This window comes from Neovison vison, chromosome 2 (genome assembly GCF_020171115.1).
Source record: "Neovison vison isolate M4711 chromosome 2, ASM_NN_V1, whole genome shotgun sequence".
Classification (NCBI taxonomy): Eukaryota; Metazoa; Chordata; class Mammalia; order Carnivora; family Mustelidae; genus Neogale; species Neogale vison.
The window spans coordinates 60,623,674-60,643,648 of NC_058092.1; positions in this window are offsets into that span (position 1 = coordinate 60,623,674).

Genomic DNA, 19,975 nt, shown 5'->3' on the forward strand with positions numbered 1-19,975 from the left:
TAGCTAAAGCCTTGGCTCAGCGGTTGAAGATGTGATTTAAAAATCAGTAATTTTAAATGGCTGGCTGGCTGTTGCAGTGCTAAGAAGTATCTAAGATTTTTTAAGTAGAAGATAATTTAATAACCGAGTAATGATCTGGGCTGTACCAGCGGCTGTTTGTGTTTGTTCTTGCTGCTTAGCTTAATGACAACCCTTTTTCTTTAATGAAAGTGCCTTCATTCTCTAGAGGAAACAGAGGAGCTTGGGAGACAAATTGATACAGAAGCTGGTTAATGGTAGAGAGTGGAAGCTAATAGACATGGGGTGGAATTCCAGTTCCACAACTTACTAGTTGTATGAATTTGAGTAATTTCCACATGAAATTGATGGTAAACTTGCCTTTCCCCATGCCTTACTGGATTCTCTGTAAACCAAATCTCATCAAGTCAGTTACTATGAAAACAAAGATCTTATTTTACTGCAAACTATTGAAGAACAGCATGGGGGTGGCGCCTGGGTGGCTCTGTGGGTTAAGCCTCTGCCTTCAGCTCAGGTCATGGTCTCCGGGTCCTGACATATTGGGCTCTCTGCTTGGCAGGGAGCCTGCTTCTCCCTCTCTCTCTCTGCCTGCCTCTCTGCCTACTTGAGATCTCGGTCTGTCATATAAATAAATTAAATTAAAAAAAAAAAAAAGGAAAGAAAAGAAAAGGATGGGCCTTTCTTGTAGTATCAGGGAAACATCCCCTGTGTTACATTGCAAGCATTGTAAAAAATCTGTTAGAATAGTTCCGCCCTTTTGACAAAAGTCCTAGCTTTATGGCTGTTCTCACACCTCTCCTGGGTTTCCCGTCAATGGAACTCTTTTTCAAACAGCTGCTTCTTTCTTCTCTTCAATCCTCTGAATTCCTTCTTTGTCCACTCACCTGTGTCTCTCCAGTTTAACATAAAGCAATTCTCCCCTCTCTTAACTTCCCCAGTTCTACTCGGACTTTGCCTTAATACTCAGCTCAGTGGATCAAAGCCAAGAGTCAAGCATCTTGTGGGGGATTTTGAGGAAGCAAAGGAATCATCCTCTTTACAAAGCAGAATAGGACAATGTAAACCCTTACATATTTTTGTATCCTGGTACATTTACTCTTTTTTAGTTTTAGATATCTCATCTACAATGATGATAATAGAACAATATATACCTTCTAAGAATGCTTATTAGGATTTAATGTGATAATGTATATACAACATTAAAATTATCACAGAAAAAAAGGGATCAATAAATGTTAATTTTGTAATGTCTTGGTCAACAACTTCCACGGATTTAGTGGAACTTATGGTCATTAAATCATGTTTCTACTTGGCCTACTTAGATTGTCCCACTGACAAATCCTACCAATTTCATGAAAGCCATTTTCATTCATTATATAGAGCTTACTTCTACGTTTCTAGGTTCTTTGTTTTTAACTAAAGGACACCAAGAGATTTAGCTCACTTGGTTTTCTAAGCCAAGTTGATGACCATGATTTCTCAAATGAAAAAAATAAAATGCATTGAACAATGCAGCACACTTATGCCTCCCTCCTATAATCTGAATTTTCTTATAATTAATTATTTTAATATGAAGTAAAAACCTCAAACATAAATCCCTCCTTTTAGAAGGTACATGAGTTTTGATGTTCATTAGCTATGAGATCCTAGGGAGTTATTTAATCTTTTGAGTTAATACACTGAATCATGATTTTCTGACTTTGATTGCCCTCAAACCTTGTGCTTATCTAAGTTGGATACTTGGAGAAATGTCCCCAATTATAATTTGCTAGCATGCATCATTATAATATGCATCCTGATGTATTAACCTAGATTTTGCACTGATTACCTAATTTCTAGGCATTTCTGTCAGTTGATTCAAAATGGTTAATTCAGTAAATTTCTGACTCAGTGACCATAACTTCAGATCTTTTGGTAAGCAAGCAAAGATTAAGTACACTGAAATATGTAGAAACCTCCAGAATTAACAATACTTTCTTGACATTACACATGTGCCAATATGAATAGGTAATATGTAAGGAAATTTCTATATTTCTTTTTTCTATTTCAGAAGACAGATTCACTCCAATTTCATGGCTTGTATAGCTTGACAATTGTACTTGATAGATGATATATTTGATCATATTGCAAATACAGTTTCTCTACGCTTATAACCTGAAATGAAATATCATTTCCTTCTAAATAAAAAGAACTAAATACATCTTCCTTTTTAATTGTTAAAGTACTTTATTAAGGCATGAAATCTATTATCTAGGTGCTCTAAGAGTGTGACTCAAGGTATAAATTCTCTATAACCCAATATTTGATTATTTTAAAACACATTGTCTGATTGTAACCCCAATAAATACATAATTTGAAATCCTAGGTTTTTTTTCTATTTGTTGAGATATGGAATACCTTGTTTAAGTAAAATGTACTCAGAAAGTGAGAAATTACCTTAATGAGTTAACCAAACAAGTGTTGCTTAAATATCTGTTTAATAGTAAGATAAATTTTGCCATTTCTCAAGCAATTGTTCTAGGTAATATCAAACTTTTACATACTAAATGGAAACCCATAATGTTTAGATATAACTGTTTCAAAAAAACCAAAAGCACTAAGACCAATGAAAGGAAGTCTTGTTCCTTTTAGCTTTCATTATTATTAATATACATTAGAAGTTGATTATTTTTTAATTGGAAAATATGTATCAAAGAAACATAAAAAATGATCTGGGCTCAAGCCTATTTTTATTGCTTAAATCTTGGTTTAATTACCTAGTCTTATAAACCTTGTGTATTTTGTCTTAAAATCTTTCAATATTAGCTTTAATGGTGTCTGAAAATGGCAGGAAGATAATTTTGTCTGTTTTCAGATGCATGTGAGCATCAAATTATCCATGTAATGATTGACTTGATTAATCTGTTCTCCCACCATTAGTCAATTACTTATCTGCCTTCTGTAAATGATATTCTCTATCTCTAAAGATTTTAACTCTGAACAGTGACCACACATGATATCTCAATGCATTGAACTGTGTGTTGCTAAACAAGTGAAGTGCTGAAAAAGCCCAAATAATAGACTAAGTAGCATATAAAAACTCATTAGCAAGTATTTCCTGACTCTGGCTCTATGTTGACTAAAGTATTAGTCTAATCAATCTCAGAATTTCAGATGACAATTTAGGAAAGGGGAAATGTGGCACAGGAAATACGTTACAGTCTCATTTTTGAAATGTATATTCTTGCCTCTGATTTGAGATTTGAGATAGTATATATCAAAGTGGTGAAGGAATTGAGTTTTCAATTAGACTTACTGAGTTTTGACTCTTTGTTCTGCCACTCACTTACTACCTATTTTATGTTGGACAAATTGCTTAAATTTTCTAAGGGTAAGTTTCCTCATGGGTGGTATAATGCACATGCAAAAGCTCAAGAGTAATGCAAGTAAGATAGTTAGTATATAAACCATGTAGTATTACCAAGTAAAATATTCATATAATGCACATTGTACATGGAAAGTTAAAAAAACTAAATAGCTATTATTTATGTATTTATGCATTATGTGTCTGCTTACTTAAATGTGATATGCCTTACCCCTCTAATCTCTTTCTTCTGGGTATTTTGTTGCAGATTGGGTTCCCTGCAGGCAGACTCTGAGAAAGATTAGAGAGTAGGAAGTTTATTAGGGAGTACAGTCAGAATCTAGAACCTAGGTAGGAAAGGGACCTAAACATGACAGGGCTGTGAGAGAAACTGGGCATCAGGACAGTCACAACAAGGTTTCAGACAGCCCCATGGAGAGCTCTTCAGCTGGGAAGACCCATCAGAACTGTTTCTTACTGTGGTGTGACGCCTGGGTCTTTATTTTCCTATTGACCAAATCATTGGACATAGGCTTCCGTAGGAAGGAGACATGACCTTGACCAACACATGTTTCTCCAGCTAAGAGCAATTCTCTGAAAGGACTTATAGCTGAGCATTGTTTTTCAGTAGCATTCCCAGCAGCTGGAAATATTACGTCCTCCTTGAGGGGGATCCAAGCTACAAGTCACAACAAACATTATAATAGACTATGGTCCTGGTGTTTCTTCAAAAACTAAATGTTTGTTTGTTTGTTTGTTTCTATTTTATTCTTAGTGATTGTTAAAGCTGCACCACTTTGGAATGAATTAAAGAAAAGTGAGTTTGCTAATAGTAGATGTCACAGAATTCCTAGAATGATCACGGTTTGGCAATTTCGTTTGCTTCTTGAATATACTGTGTTTTGATGTGGGCTTAAAATTTTTTGAGGAGGACATTTTGGATCACTATATGCTGAGTTGGTGTTGACAATAAGAAATACTCAACTGAAATGGACTTTGTAAAGTAAAAATCAAGAATCAAAACAAAACAATACAAAAAAAAAAAAAAAACCAACAACAAAAACAATAATCAGAAACCAGAAAACTCCCCAAAACCTGGGAAACTACCAGGTAAGTAAAATAATGAATTTAAGGAAAGGGATTATCATTATTTAGTCTGGAAAAGAAACTTTGCTTAGGATCTCAGACCAGAGATTGGTCTTCCCTGTAATGTGCAGAAATGATAAAAATAGCTTTTTGTTGTTTAAAGCAAGTGGAAATTTGCTAACAATAAAGAAGTTTGTACATTCACAGTGCCAAATAATGGAACAAGAAGCCAAAGTTAATTATTTAAGGTTGATTTGGGTGCAAGATTTTGGCAATATTTGGAGAAATAAAATTTATCAAAGGGCTATTTGTTTAAAAGATGTGACCATACTCCAAGGAGGAGTTGGAAAATCAAGCCACAGGACATTTTCCATGGACTCTTCTGAAGGATTTTGTGATCTTTCTCTCTGAAGAACAGCTATTAATGTGATTAACTTTCATGACTTCAATGTATTATTTCTTACCTAAAAATTTGAGTTCAGTGGGGGTGATTGAAATTGTCTATGATTCAGTGAGGTGCCCATCCCTAGATCAAATAGTTGTAGACAATGGGTAGGATCATGTGAGTCTTGTGTGGAAGCTCTGTTGGTAAATGGTATGTAAAGGAAAGGCAATTCCCAGAAGGTTAAGTCTGTATCTCAGCAGTTACACATTTTGTTTGAATTAACTATAATTGGCCAATTACACTGGTATATATTCTGCTTATTCTACATAGGTAAAAATCAAAGGCGGGTGTGTTATAATATGGAAGTAAGTAACTAAGAAGGAGAAAATACACGTTCATTAGATGTGTTTGTGTGCATGTATTCCCCTAAATAATTTTTTAATCACAGAGTATCATTGCTTTTCACATAGTCATGTTACAACAAATCTTTGTGTTTTTCATGTACTTAGTTGCCAATGTGTCTATAACCTTCATTATTTTACTGCCTCCCATATTGGGCAAGTAGCTATGCCATGATGGTTGAATATACAAATGGACTTTAACTTAGAAAAAGAATACCTAAGAATTTGGTAGCCGGCTAACTGTGCCAATGAGAATCCATATCTAAAGTATAAATATATTTTTACAGCAGCTGTTGAACTTTTTAACCTGTAATAAATGCTTAGTCTGACAATAAAGCTTAGTCCAAAAATAAATTCACACATTTTAGTAGTCTTTTCATCTACAAAAAAAAAAAATGACAGAACATTTGCTTTAATTAGTAAGTCAATTAGAAATTGATTATAACACTGTAGCCCTGTTGCAAGTTTATTGTCACCATTCTGGCTTAGCAAGCTTGTTTGCTTCCTTATATGTTGCAGCATTTTTTGGTTTAATATTTGAAATTAATTTCTGAAATAGCTTAGACAGGCTAAGCATTCAGCCTGTCGTTTTTCTAAATCTGATAGGATGGAATAATAAGTAGCTGAAATATTCTAGAGTTATATTACAGGCTTCAGTGATCACAAGGACCTATGATTCATTCCCAAAGCAAAGTTTGTTTCCTAATATGTATGATGTATTGCTTTTTATTGGCAATTTTCATATCTGAGTTGGTGACCCTGCCATTTGTTTTTATTGCTATTGTTCTCTTTCTGTGGTGAAGATAAGAAAACTAGTTCAGGCCCTCTGGATGTTTATGTCTAAAGCCAGTTACTAGTGTTGCTGCTCTCCTTTGCTGGGTTTCTTTCTTGCCAATCTTTTCTTGGATACCTGCATTCTGAGCAGATGCTTTTTAAAAATTCATTTCATGTTAATTTTAGGTATTTATTCATCAAATGTCTCCATTCTCCAGTCAGCTCCAATCGGTTTTTGTATTGCTTTTGTGGAGGTCATTGGACTGTTGGCTTGTGATTTATATGTCTCTCTCTTTCAAAGGAGTATTAGCTCAAAGAGGGCAAGAGTTGTATTTTTAAAAAATATATATTATTTATTTTTTTGAGAAGGGAGGGGCGGAAGGAGAGGAAGAGAGAGAATTTCAAGCAGATTAAGCAGACTCCGCATTGAGCACTGAGTCCCAGACAGGGCTCTATCTCATGACCCTGAGATTATGACCTGAGCCGAAATCACCAGTTGGACACTTAATCGACTGAGCCACCCAGGTGCCCCAAGAGTTGTGTCTTTATCATCTCACAGAACCAAAGTCTGAGAAAAGAACCTTGTATATTCTAAACATGAGGTAGCTTTTGATTAAAGGAGTAAAGCAATAGAACATGACCATGGAATTAGAATTTTAGTGGATAGAAATGAGAGAAATTAAGACAGCAGAGAATAGAATGGTATCATATTGTTGGTTTGGAGAGTGTTACCTGGGAAAGAGTTATCATTTTGGGTATATCAGGGTTTGTGATTCTTTCTGCCTCTTTGGACTGATTTGATTAGGCTATGCATTATGATACATGGAAAAATTAGTCACCAGAAGTCAGTATTCTCTGTCCTTTAATTCTTCGAGATGGTCGTCCAAATGCTTATTTGATCTAATATTTTATTCTTTCTTTTCCAAGCCTTTTTCTATTCTCTGACTCTGAACTTTTAACTCCTTATCTTATTTATACCTATTGCCTTTATTTCCATATTTTGATGATGCTTTTTTTATCTTTTAGTTCTCATCCTTTACTCCTACCCTGTTCTAGCTCTTCTTGCTGCTTTTATTTTTCGTTCTTTTAGTTTCAGCAAATGTACAACTCAAATATTGGAGCTGAGTATCTACTTCTCAAGATATGTTTTCAAACTAGGAAGGCCAAGGAGAGGGTTCCAAATATCTATATAATGGTGGTATTGGTTTATTCGATGCTTAGGACTTATATTCCTGTGAAATGAATCCTAGATGTAGTTGTTTTTTTCCAGGATGTATGATCCATATTGATTAATACAGAACATACTTCAGTCCCAAATGTTTTGTGCCAAACTTTTAAGAACTAATCCTTCAAAAGTACTGGAAGAATCAGAAAATTAGGAATACAGAGCCATGTTTTCTGTTTTTTTTTCCAATTTATTTATTTTCAGAAAAACAGTATTCATTATTTTTTCACCACACCCAGTGCTCCATGCAAGCTGTGCCCTCTATAATACCCACCACCTGGTACCCCAACCTCCCACCCCCCCGCCACTTCAAACCCCTCAGATTGTTTTTCAGAGTCCATAGTTTCTCATGGTTCACCTCCCCTTCCAATTTACCCAAAAGCTCATACCCTCCCCAATGTCTATAACCCTACCCCCCTTCTCAGAGCCATGTTTTCTGACAAATCTTCCCAGTTTATGTATACTCTTTTAGCAATTGATTAACAAGATCCTATATGACCTCTTGGAAAGAAGTGAAATGCTCATCACTGTGACTGCTGAAGCCTAAACACCTGAGAGCATTTCTCAGCAATACTCTTTATTTGCTGGAAGAACTTTGACAAGGTACTTACTTTCCCTGTATCTCATTTGCTTCATAAGAGAAGATCAAATATGTAAATGTATATGAATTTTTTTTACTGTTACAGAGCAAATACACAATTACACAATTAAATAAGTTTTTACTATTATTATTTTTACTATTACAAAGTGTTCTGGGTCTGTTCTCTGTCCTTAAGCCAGTTCCCAAACCAACTATAATGGCACTGGCAAAAAATATACTTCAAATTCCAAATGCAATTTTCTAAGCTACAGTTTAACAAATATGCTCTCATATAGTTGGGAAAATTGATGTTTCTGAAATAAGATATCTTCAACAAAAACAAATACATTAAACAATTAATGGAGTTTGTCTTCTGGGCCCAAATTTCTTCAAAATTTTACATTTTTAACAAAGGAACCCATTTTTCTGTTCTTTGGATATAAATGGAAATTTTAGCAGATGAATATCCTATTTATTCACCCTACCCTAATCTAGCATAATCCTATGCCACTAAAATTAACACCTCTACAGGGTTGGGGCACCTGGGTGGCTCAGTTGATTAAGCATCTGCCTTGGCTCCAGTCATGATTCCAGGGTCCTGGGATTGACCCCTGCATCTGGCTCCCTGCTTAGTTGAGAGTCTGCTTCTCCCTCTCTCTCTGCCACTCCCCCAGCTTGTGCTTTCTCTCCTTTGTCAAAACAAAACAAAACAAAACCCCATAAAAATACATACATACATACATACATACATACATACATACTCCACAACAGTTGCAAAGCCCATTAATTCCAAGAAGGACCCAGATGTTGGTGCTCTCTATCCTTGCTTCAGTTTGTGAGGATGAAAGCTATAGTATGTTGAGTCAGCTTTCTAGGTATGAATACATTGGAAAAAGAGATTCTAGTACTGATAAGATCTACATTGTCTCTTTATCACCCCCTCCTTTCTTTCCTGTGCTGTAACAGCTTTGTTAAGGGAAGGATTGATTCTACCTCTAACACAACTGATAGGCTTCCAGTTATTTAAGTCAATCAGTATTTTTTCTCCTCACCTTTACACAGAGTTTCAGACAACCTGAGTCTAAGCCAATCAGAACATGACTCTCCTTTCAACACAGGGATCTATTCAGAATTATTTCATTAATAAGAAAGTCAAATAGTTATTCAATGATCTTGAGATAATAATCTCTTGCTGCATGAGAATGTAGCATGTAGCGCAGTTGCTTGCATCCTCACTAGGACTCAGAGGGGAGCCAACTTTAGAGTGAATCCAGCTCCATTTACAGCAGAACAAAGTCTGAAAAAACTGGATCCTCAGTGACATTCTTGAGCTAGGAGACCTTCAAGTTTTATAAGCCAATGATTCCCCTTTATTGTTTAAGTCACTTGGAAGGAGTATTTTCTTTATAACCCAATCAAACTGATATGCTTTCTTTGAGTGATGTGTGTATAAATTCATCACTCAAGACCATTGCACAGTCACTGTCCTGTGAGTCAGAAAACTAAATGACCAGAGAATGTTCCATAACTTAGGAATTCTGAGAATTTAAAAGTATTTTTACTACTGCAGCAGATAACTAGCACAATTTAGCTTGGCAACTGGCCTGTAATTATACAGAGAACTGCTTTAATGACATCCAGAAACATTTAGAGAGAAGTCCAAGGTCCTCAAAGATTAGCAAGACGTGCTAAATCAAGATAGCCTGGGGGTATGTCTCAGGTGAAATTTCTTCCAAATACAGAAGCTTTGCAACAGCACCACATTCCTAGGATTCAAGTCCATTTTAGAATCCTAAAATCTGGTTCACAAGGACTATTTGTGGCACATAAAATCAGGCATTATAAACTATCTCTGTTCAAGGCCCTCTGCTGGCCTTCTTTTTCACTCAAAGAAAGCAATAGTGTTTTAAGTGATCTGTAAAATGTCATCTAACCTAATCTTCATTTATATCTCTAAATTCATCTCCTTGTGCTCTTCCTCTTACTGTTTACCTCCAATTTTGTTGGCTACCCTGTTTTTCTAGCAACATTGCCACATCTTTACACTGGCTACTCCTTTACCTAGAAGGTCTTTCCTACCAACATCTGATTGTTTCTTAACTCTCTACTAATGTTATTTTCACATTCACTTTCTTTGGTTGAGTTTTTAAAATAGCAAATACTTCCCTTACCACTCCCCACATTCCTGCCTCCCCCTCCATACATATGCTATCCGTGTTTCTGATTTATATTATCCTTAGTGCTTAGTATCTAACATAGATATTTTTAAATTAATTATCTTATTTATTGCCTATTTTCTTATTAACTTTAATATGATTACTATGATCACGAAAAGGAAGGTGGTATTTGACTTACCTATCCTCCCTCACTTATCAACTACAAAATTGGACAAGATAATGGGGCAATGGACTTTAAGCATTAGATAACAGGCAGGACAGATTGTGAAAGAGAGAAAATACATGAAGTGAACATAATATCTTACTTTTTTTTTTTTTTTTTTGGTGGGATTCTTCCCTATGCAGTATAGGGAGTTGAAGCCTTTGAGTTGAAAGGGAGTTTAAGGGATGCTGAGATAACTGAGATTTGCAGGCAGGGTACTAAAAAGCAAAGAGCCTGTGAGAAATGGACTAATAAGTCAGGAAAATAAAAAGACCCATTATGTACTGGGGCATAACTATAAGAATGATGGCTGAATTCTCACCAGCAATGGTTCAAGCCAGGAGACAAAGAAACTTCATTGTGAAAGTACAGAAGAAAGAGGAGGTGAGAGAGAAAGATAGAGTGATAACCTAGATTTCTGTATCCAATGAAGATACCCTTCATGAATGAGACCCAATTAAGGATATTTTCAAATAAACCCAACAACTAAAAAATATACACTGCTAACAAGTACATATGGGGAATTGAAACCAAGATAGGTTATACATTTGGCCTCAGTGTTATATAAGACTCATCAAGTCTCAATATATTTCAAAATAAAATTTTATAGAATGTGTTTTGAACATAATTCAATTAGTTAGAAATGAAAGAAATAAGATATCTTTAAAAAATCCCCAAATATTTTGAAATTAAATGACATATTTCAAAATAACTCATGGGTCAAAGAATAATTTGCAAGAAAAATTAGAAAATAGTCCTAAACTTGGTAACACAATGTATCTCAATTTATGTGATGTAGCTAAAGCAGGGTAGAAAGAGAAATTCATAAATTTAAATACATATACTCAGGAAGTAAAGGTGATCTGGAGCCAAAAAATGAAGAGCAAATTAAAACCACATTAAATAGAAGAAAAGGTATAGCAAGGGTAAGATTAGAAATAAATGAAATAGAATATTTAAAAAAAATAGAGAAAAATAACAAAGCCCAAAGTTGATTATACAAAAAGATGAATAATGCTGACAGTACTTATCACCAGCAAGATTAGTCAAGACAAAAATAGAGGGAAAAAAAAACAAACAAATCAGTAACTGGTATAAAGAGGCTATCAGTAAAGATTCTATGGATGCTAAAAATGATAGAGAAATATTATGAACAACTTAATGTTAATGCATTTACAATTTTACTAAATAGAGTGATTCCTTGGAAAACACAAGTATCAAAACTTGTAAAAAGCTACACATATAATCTATTAAAAAGTAAGTGAATATTTGAAACAGCCACACAAAGAAAATTATAGGTCCTGTTAGTTTCATTGGTGAATTCCACCCAATGTTTAAAGAAATGTCAATGATGTAGAAACTTTCAGGCAATGGAAAAGCAAATACTTCTCATTTTATAAAGTTAACTTTATGCAAGTTTCTTTTTTTCCCCATACCTTGTTTTTCTCAATCAGAAAATGGAAAATTGATACCTCACAGAATTCTTGGGAAGAGCAAAGACATAGCATGTACAATATGATTGTCATATATTCCTGGGACATGGTTAGTACCACTTAATTTGAATTGTTTTCTGCAAGCTTATTTCAGAAGGTAAGATTGAGACACAGGGAAACAGTACACATATTATATCTTCTATTTCAAAATTCTGATGTAGGCATTTGATAACAATTGAACATACTTTTCTGTACATTCAAGATAGCTCCATTCCCTCATTTAGAGACACTAAGAAGAAAATGTTTTATGAAAATTCTGCTATCTATCATCTCTATTCTGTGATGATGAAGAGGCATCTTTTTCTAAACTCTCTTTGCTTGCTTCTTTCAACAATATGATTAAGTATATTTATTCTTCCTTGAGATATTGAGGTGCTTGGTTTGTGGTAATTCAGGACTCTACTGATTTTGCTTCTGGTAAGGTTTTTTCATTCATGTTTTTATTCCTGTTATGATTAATATAAATGGTCTAGGGTTTTTAGCATACGTGGTTCATGGATTTTCTTACTGTTTTTTCTTCTACTCATATATGAGTAGAAGAAGGAACAGTTCTTTCTTAAGTAAATCACAATGCACTTTTACTTGTTTGTTTGTTTTTTTTCCTTAATTGTCATCAATCTATTTTGAGCGGAGACAAATACAATACACAGGGAAATAAACTTTTAAGTCCCAGCAATTTTGTATTGATATATGGGAAACATTAGGATTCCAACTTGTAAAATATCTACTACTGATGAAATTCTTTGGAGTATGTGTATAGTGAACTGATTCCAGAAAAAATAGAGTCTATAGCTGGCTTCTCATCTCTACACTAATAAGGAAAAGTTGATATATATACATACATACACATTACTAGATAGATAGATAGATAGATAGATAGATAGATATTCAATTTGTCAGTGTTTTACTTAAACTAGATTGTTACAGACCCAATGGCTTTCTTGGTAATTTTCTCTAAGATTCTTAAAATCTCAAAAGCATTAAAAGAAGATTTTAACATTTGTTTCTTCTATGGGGTGGAAAAACCCAAACCTCTATAACTTACATTAGACATAAATTGTGCCTGTCTAAGACTGCTATTATTGTCTTGATTACTAATAATTTTTTTCCATGAGTTTATGTGGAAGAGACAGTGAACCCGAAATTTCATCAAGGGTGAGAGTATGTAGCCTGTAAGTGCCTTTTCATATTTGATTTCATCTTCAAAATACAACTTAGAGACAAATGTTATTGTCGGAAATTCTATAGCAAAAGAAAGTGTACAGAGAAGTCAGTCCTCTTACTTAAAATCACACAGTTTTCAAGACAGGTTTGGGGTTCAAAGTCAGGCTTTTGACTTTGGAGTTTATAATTCTTTCCTTTAAATCACTACTTGTTTGAAGGACTCTGAACAAATGATACTGTATTGTAGTAGACCCAGCAATAACACTTTGTTTCATGCTGTGTCAAATGACTATATTTGTGATATATACAACAACATGACATACTGTCATATAGTCATTTTAAAATATTTTTAAAGCCACCACAAAATCGCTTTTCATAATTTCCATTGTGAATAATGGCAACAGAGTTAACTCTTGAAGTGTTAAATTATATGTGTACCCATGCTGTGTGTATATTCATGTAAAATCTATTTTATGTAAAATAGATAATACATACATCTAGTACTTTTCAAATGCCATTGTTTTTACTAGATTGAACTGTCATCTGCAAAAACTCTTATTCTACTGCAGTATCACAAACAGCTACACTGTGTTTTCCTGACAAGCTGTATTTTTATTTTATGCTTCATTCTTGAAGCTTCAAAAATTGATACCAATTCTTTTCAAGACAATATGTTCAACACAGTGGGGCAAACATTATTTTTTCTTGTAACATAGAGTAGAAGAATTCCAAGTGATAAGAGTTCTAATATAAACTTTATCTCCACTCATAACTCAGAAGCTTGTAGAATACCTTGATAGTTGTGCATGCTTATTAGATTTCAGTAATAAATTATTATACTGTATATCCAAGAATGCACTCACATTTGGGAAGTAAATTCTTTTGTTTATAATTCAAATTGTTATATATTCCATTCCTACATCAAGTCTCTTGCAGAAATCTTTTTAAATTTTATATACATACATACAGGTATATATAACAAATAATTATAATCTTGGGTAAAGCATGGTTTTATGGAGAATTTACTGACTTTTTTCAACTATCTACTTTTCACTCTATCTACCTAGATTAAAAATCATCTATGACTTTATTTTGTTGCTCAGTCTAATCTTATGTAATGCTAATAATCCAAATGCAAACTGAAAAGAAACCTCTGAATAATGAACTTTAAAGGGAGACTACCTGAAATTAAAAATGGGTATTTTTAAAACGTACATTGTTTTTTCATTAATATCTCTATGTACATTAAACAAATCTAGAGTCATTTATATATTTGTAATTATATAAATTATTTTATATATATATATATTTAAGCTATGAGTACTAATATTTATCAAGCAGTTACAATGTGACTGGTGTAAATTCAGATTATGTTGAGCCAGAAACTTACATAATTTGGAAAACTTTTAATAAAAGAAAAAATAAAACAACAAATACAGACTAAAGTATGAAAGTGAATATTAGACTATGAAAGTAAATCACTACCAGTTAACACAATTTTAAAAACTGAGCTATACAAAAGTTGCCTAATTCAGAAAAAAATACATTTAGTAAATTATCTCTAAAATTCTATTTTTATGGTTATGTTGAACATCTCTTCACATAAGAATGATTTTATCATGGGATGCCTGCGTGGCTCAGTTGGTCAAGCAACCAACCCTTGATTTTGACCTAAATCATGGTTTCTAATGGTGGAATTGAACTTCTGGGTTGGGACTCTCCCCTCAGCTCAGCAGGGGTCTGAGTCTCTACTTCTCTCTCTCCCCATCCCTGCACGTGTGTGTACACACATGATTTCTCTCTCTCTCTCTCAAATGAATAAATAAATCTTTGGAAAAAACAATAATTTTATCATTTGTTTTTTAAATAGAAAGATAATCTAGTCACTCTACTATATTGGCGATTTTCTTTTTCTTTTTTGACTGATAGTTTGGAAAAGATTTAACCTCATAGTTTTGCTGCAGTAATGCCAGGTAACTTTTTGGATTGTCAAATTTGGGAAAACTTTTTTCAAGTTTCTTTCATTTATTATTATAAGATTTTAGAGTATTTTAGGTATTCTTTTGCAGTGACTCATCTTCAATACTTTGAATTGACAGGACTCATTAAACACTTTGTCATCCATGTCTCCTCATTCCAGGGGCTTATAATGAATATGTTATCCTTGTCATTGTCAGTATTTTGTGTCAAATCAGTAAAAAAATTAAATCTTCTCCAATGTGAAAAATCTTTATTAATTAGACTACCAATTCAAGACTACATTACTTTATTCAAATGTATCTTCTACTTAATAAATTGCTACTTTCAGAATGATCTAAAAAAATGCTATTCATTTCTCATTGCTTGAATCTTTTCTACTGGTTTTATATAACACATGCAGAAATTGTTTTATTGTACAGTCCATTTATAATTTCATATCCTGCTTTATCAAATGTATTTTGGACAGGAGGAAAAAAACCATTTTGACTTAGAATCTAAAAATTGAGTTCTTTGCTTACTATTGCACATGTTCGGTCATTGGAAGAATTATTCACTGATTTGCTTCTGGCTTGTACATTTCAATTCTCGTTTTTCCTCCATTCACCACATGCTTCTGTTGCAGATGCCAGAGGATATTTTCCATATTGGGACTCAATCTCTGGCCCTCCTTCTTTAGGTCAAAATGCTGGGTTAGATTTCAGAGTGAGCAGTGCCAAGTATTTTCCTGGAAGCTGTCTCTGCATTTCCATGACTGACATATCTACCATGACTTCTGTAACTGGTAACATCATACTACTACAAGTGTATATCCCATGGAAACCAGACATATTCATTAATAATCTCAACTCTCTTCTATCAAAGTCTCCCAATAGTAGTTGTCACTGTAACACTTACCATAAAAAGAGGGAGTATAACAAATGAGAAGACTGAGTGTGAAATACCATTGATCTTCTTTAACTCTAGGGAAATTTTATTGAAAGATTTTTTTCCCCAAAATCATAACCATTAGAGTACATTGCAGGGACTCTTTAAGGGACTCGATGTATACTTATTTTCATGATAATATTACCACTGGTGCTAAATATTTCACATAAATTATTTCATCCAAGAATAATAGTGTTTAAAAGGTATCAACCATTTTACAGAGAACAAAACAAAACAAGAAAGAGTTTATAGCGAGAACCCAGGCAATCTGAGTAAGAGATTTGACCTGTTAGCTCTCTCAGGTATTTTTATTTAGAGAGGGAAAAGTGACTTCAGAACATGTCAGTTTCTATGATGGGTCTTGCATATGATCAACTTGCCTAGTGATTGCATTAAGTTTTATTTAGATGTTTATTCTCTCCATTCATACAAAATTGAATGGTATATAAAGCCTAACTTGGCTTTATCCTGGACAATCCTTTTATCACCAACAGGGATAAAAACTAGAAAAGTGACAGACACAAAGCTAATTTAGTGGAAAACAGAATAAATGTCAAGATGCAACTTGGTATATAGAGCAATTAAAATAAAGGAATTACAGCTACATGCATGACTATAGATAAAACTGATAAAGGTAATATTAATCGTTAAAAACAGGTTGCTGATGTTTGTACATCATATGATTCCATTTATACAAAGTTTAAAATATACACTCTGTATTTGTGTGTGTGTGTGTGTGTGTGTGTGAAGAAACCTTGAGACAATGAAAATGATAATCACAAAATTCAAGGTCGTGATTACCATAGGTGGTGTGGTGGGGTCAGGGTAGGAAAATCACAGAGATTGCATAAAGGAATCTCCAAGAGGTATGGGTGACGTCTGTCTTATTATTCTTTGCTATGCTTTAGAAATATATTTAAAATCTCTTAGCTAATAAGTATTTAATTGAAACAACCAACACATTTCAAATGGATTTGAAATAAACAGGTAGGTAATGGAATAGTTTCAAGCTGGGAGTGAACAAGACAACTATAGACAGGAGTAAAAGAATTGGGTGCCATGAGAAGCTTGAAAAAAAAAAAAGTGTTCAGGCTGGACATTGTTATTTAGAGGATACCTTCATGTACAAGCACATCTAAATGTAGGTCAGAATCTGAGAATGAACTCATGGAAAAGGCCAAGTGAGGGAAAAACATCAATGGCCAGTGTCCAAGTTGAGTCAAATATCCTCAGTACAGAATGAAATAAGAATGGCTCTAAGATTAGTATGGTTTGAGTGGCAAGTGTTTGAGAGCCATCAGAAGCTCGAGGACTGATACTGCAATGTTTGGCAGCATTTTAGTCATTTCAGCAGATATACGTCAAACCATTTACAATAGGCCAGAAATTGTGCTGAGTCCTATAATAAGATACTGAAAAAAACCACCTCTCAAATCATGTGATTTTCAAGAACATGAATTCTCTCACCTCTCTCTCTCTGCCTGCCTCTCCACCTACTTGTGATCTCTGTCTGTCAGGTAAATAAATAAAATCTTTAATAAAACAAAACAAACCAATGAGATCAGATCCACAGTATCAGTGGTCACATCCGCTTCTGTGATTCCATAGACTTTTTCCTTTATGACTGTTAAAATAAGAGCCCCTTTTATGTTTGTTGATATATTAACTTTTCATCTTTTTCAGTGGTCTGTGAGGTTAATATAGTAATCTAGCGTATTTTCTGGTACATAATGTGCTGGTATTTTATTTATACTTTCTTGGTCTACTTTCCATCTTTCTTATTTTTTAAGTTTTTCTTTCAATTCCATTTAGTTAGCATACAGTGTAATGTTAGTTTCAGGTGATTCAACACTTCCACACAAGACCTGGTGCTTTCCATCGTTCTTGGTCTTGGTCTGTGTCCAGCAAGGCTGATCTCTATGGCCTGTATCAGCGAGCATTCTGCTTCTGGCTTCCGGTTGTATTTGACTATTAAGTGGCTCAGAAGGCAGGAAGATAGCATGAGGAGGGCATTTAATTTCTTAACTTCTTCCAGCTGGGCTACATTGGTCTCTACCAAAGGCTACAGCTCCTGCCAAGCAGTCCTTTCCTATACCTGTGTCCATTGGGTGACAGGAATCACTCCCTCCCCTTCCCCCCCAGGGCTAATGGAGGTAAGAGGTCTTCCCTGTTGCAAGACCTAAGTTCTTTGCCTATTCTTCTTGGTTATCCATAACTTTGCCCACACTTTGAAACAGTCCCTTAAATAAACTCTCCTCAATTACCTGCTTGAGAATGTTATCTATTTCTTTTCAGAACGAGGATAAATCCAGAATAAAGTTATTATTTGAATAAAGTTTGCCTTTCAGATTGAATGCGATAGCAGTCCTTATGAACTTGCATTGGTTAACCCACACCTAAGAGAATTATTTCATTCTGGAGATTAATTTCAATAGGAAAGGCATGTAGCATAGTGAATAAAAGCATAAACTGCAGAGCTCCTAACTGATACACTGAAAGTATAGACAGAATTTTACTTATTTTTATTTTTATTTCCCTGTATAAAAGGAAAAATATTTTTAGTGACTCTAATTATCCAGTGATAAAATAGCAACCTTCGATATAATGAATGCACACCTTTTCCCTGGAAATATGCAAGCAGAGGCCTGATCACCATTGTTAGGGCTGTCTGAGGAATATTCCCACATAGATACAAGGTGAACTTCATGAGTTTTCAAGTCTTTTATTACTTTAAGTTTTTTTTTTTCTTTTTTAGGGGACCATTTGTATATGTTTATAGAATAGATTACTGAAATGTAGGAAAATATTCTTAACCCTAGTGATGACATAATGTAAATTGAGCCTTTGGAGTGTTAAAAATCCAGTTGCCAGGTTTCAAATTTGCAAGGTTAGGGATACTACAATACCTAATTCTGTGAAAGAATAGAGAATACTGTTTTTATTCTTTCAAAAAAAGAAGTAGACAATCACATTTTATTAAAAGAATATAAAGACCAAGATACTTAGAATTCTATAGTTAGAGAAGTAATAAAAGAAACCTGATGTTTTTATATATTTATCAGATTAATAGTGATTTTACAAAATTTGATTTTAATTACATACAGTTTTTTTCCTTTAAAATATGGACTTGTATCCAATTCTTTTAAACTCCATATGCCAAATTCAAGACACATAGCATGCAACATATGTTTTGAACTAGTATATTTCTAACCTAATGATTTAGGAAGGAAACGTGCTTTCCCATGCTGTCAAAAGCAGCATTTTTTTTTCTGGCTTTATGAAGTGAACTTATGCAAGAATCCAGTATCACCTAAGTCACTGAGGCATGCTACCATCAATTTGAAAATCATATTTTACCCAATGGTGCTTTTTCTCAAAAAATGAGAAAACAATGAACTTGCCTAACATTATGGGGAGAGTCTTAAGAAATGCTATCAGTGAAAGAGATCAGGGTCTGTCTAGTTGTAGTTATGAAACCTATTGCCTCTTAACCATCCCAAGTGTCAAAAACCAAGAGAAAGTAGACAGTTTTACCTCTAGAGGTAGGGTGAATTTTCTCTCTGGGTGGTTCTCTTTGCCTTTGTGAAACCCATGTCTGAGATATCTGGAATTGCAACCTTTTTAAACTAAAGTATCTCCTTTCATTATTTAACTCAGAGGCCCTGAAAAGACAGTCTGGTGTGATATGTTCTCTTTGAGTGCTAGTTTATGATGGGCGTTCTGATGGAAAGCTGTCAGGTGGCCTTCTTTCTTCCTACTTTGTCTACATTGATTTATTGGGAGGAGGAAGATGCAATTGCAGTGACACCTTTTTCCATTTAGGCTCCACAGATACAGTGCACACAATTTCCAATGATTAAACAGAATGTAGCTGACAGACTGCTGGCCGGCCGGCTTTCATTACTGAATCATGGAGAGGAGATGACACAATTTTTAATGGCGTTGGCTTTTTCTTTCTTGGATATTTAGGTCACCAAGTGAGTACAGTTTTGGCAGCTCCAACCTTATCCCCATTTGAACATATGAAAATCTTCTAATTTGACATCCCTAATGTCATGCCTTGATTGGCAGCATTAGTTTCAGAGTGATGGATGATCAACATGAGAGGTCTATTACAAGGCAAGTGTGCTCAAAGAGATGCAGGAAAAGCTTCAAGGACTTGCCCAGCTCTACCTGACATTTGCTGGGGATACATATTGTGTTTAATTATTTTTCATAGAAGA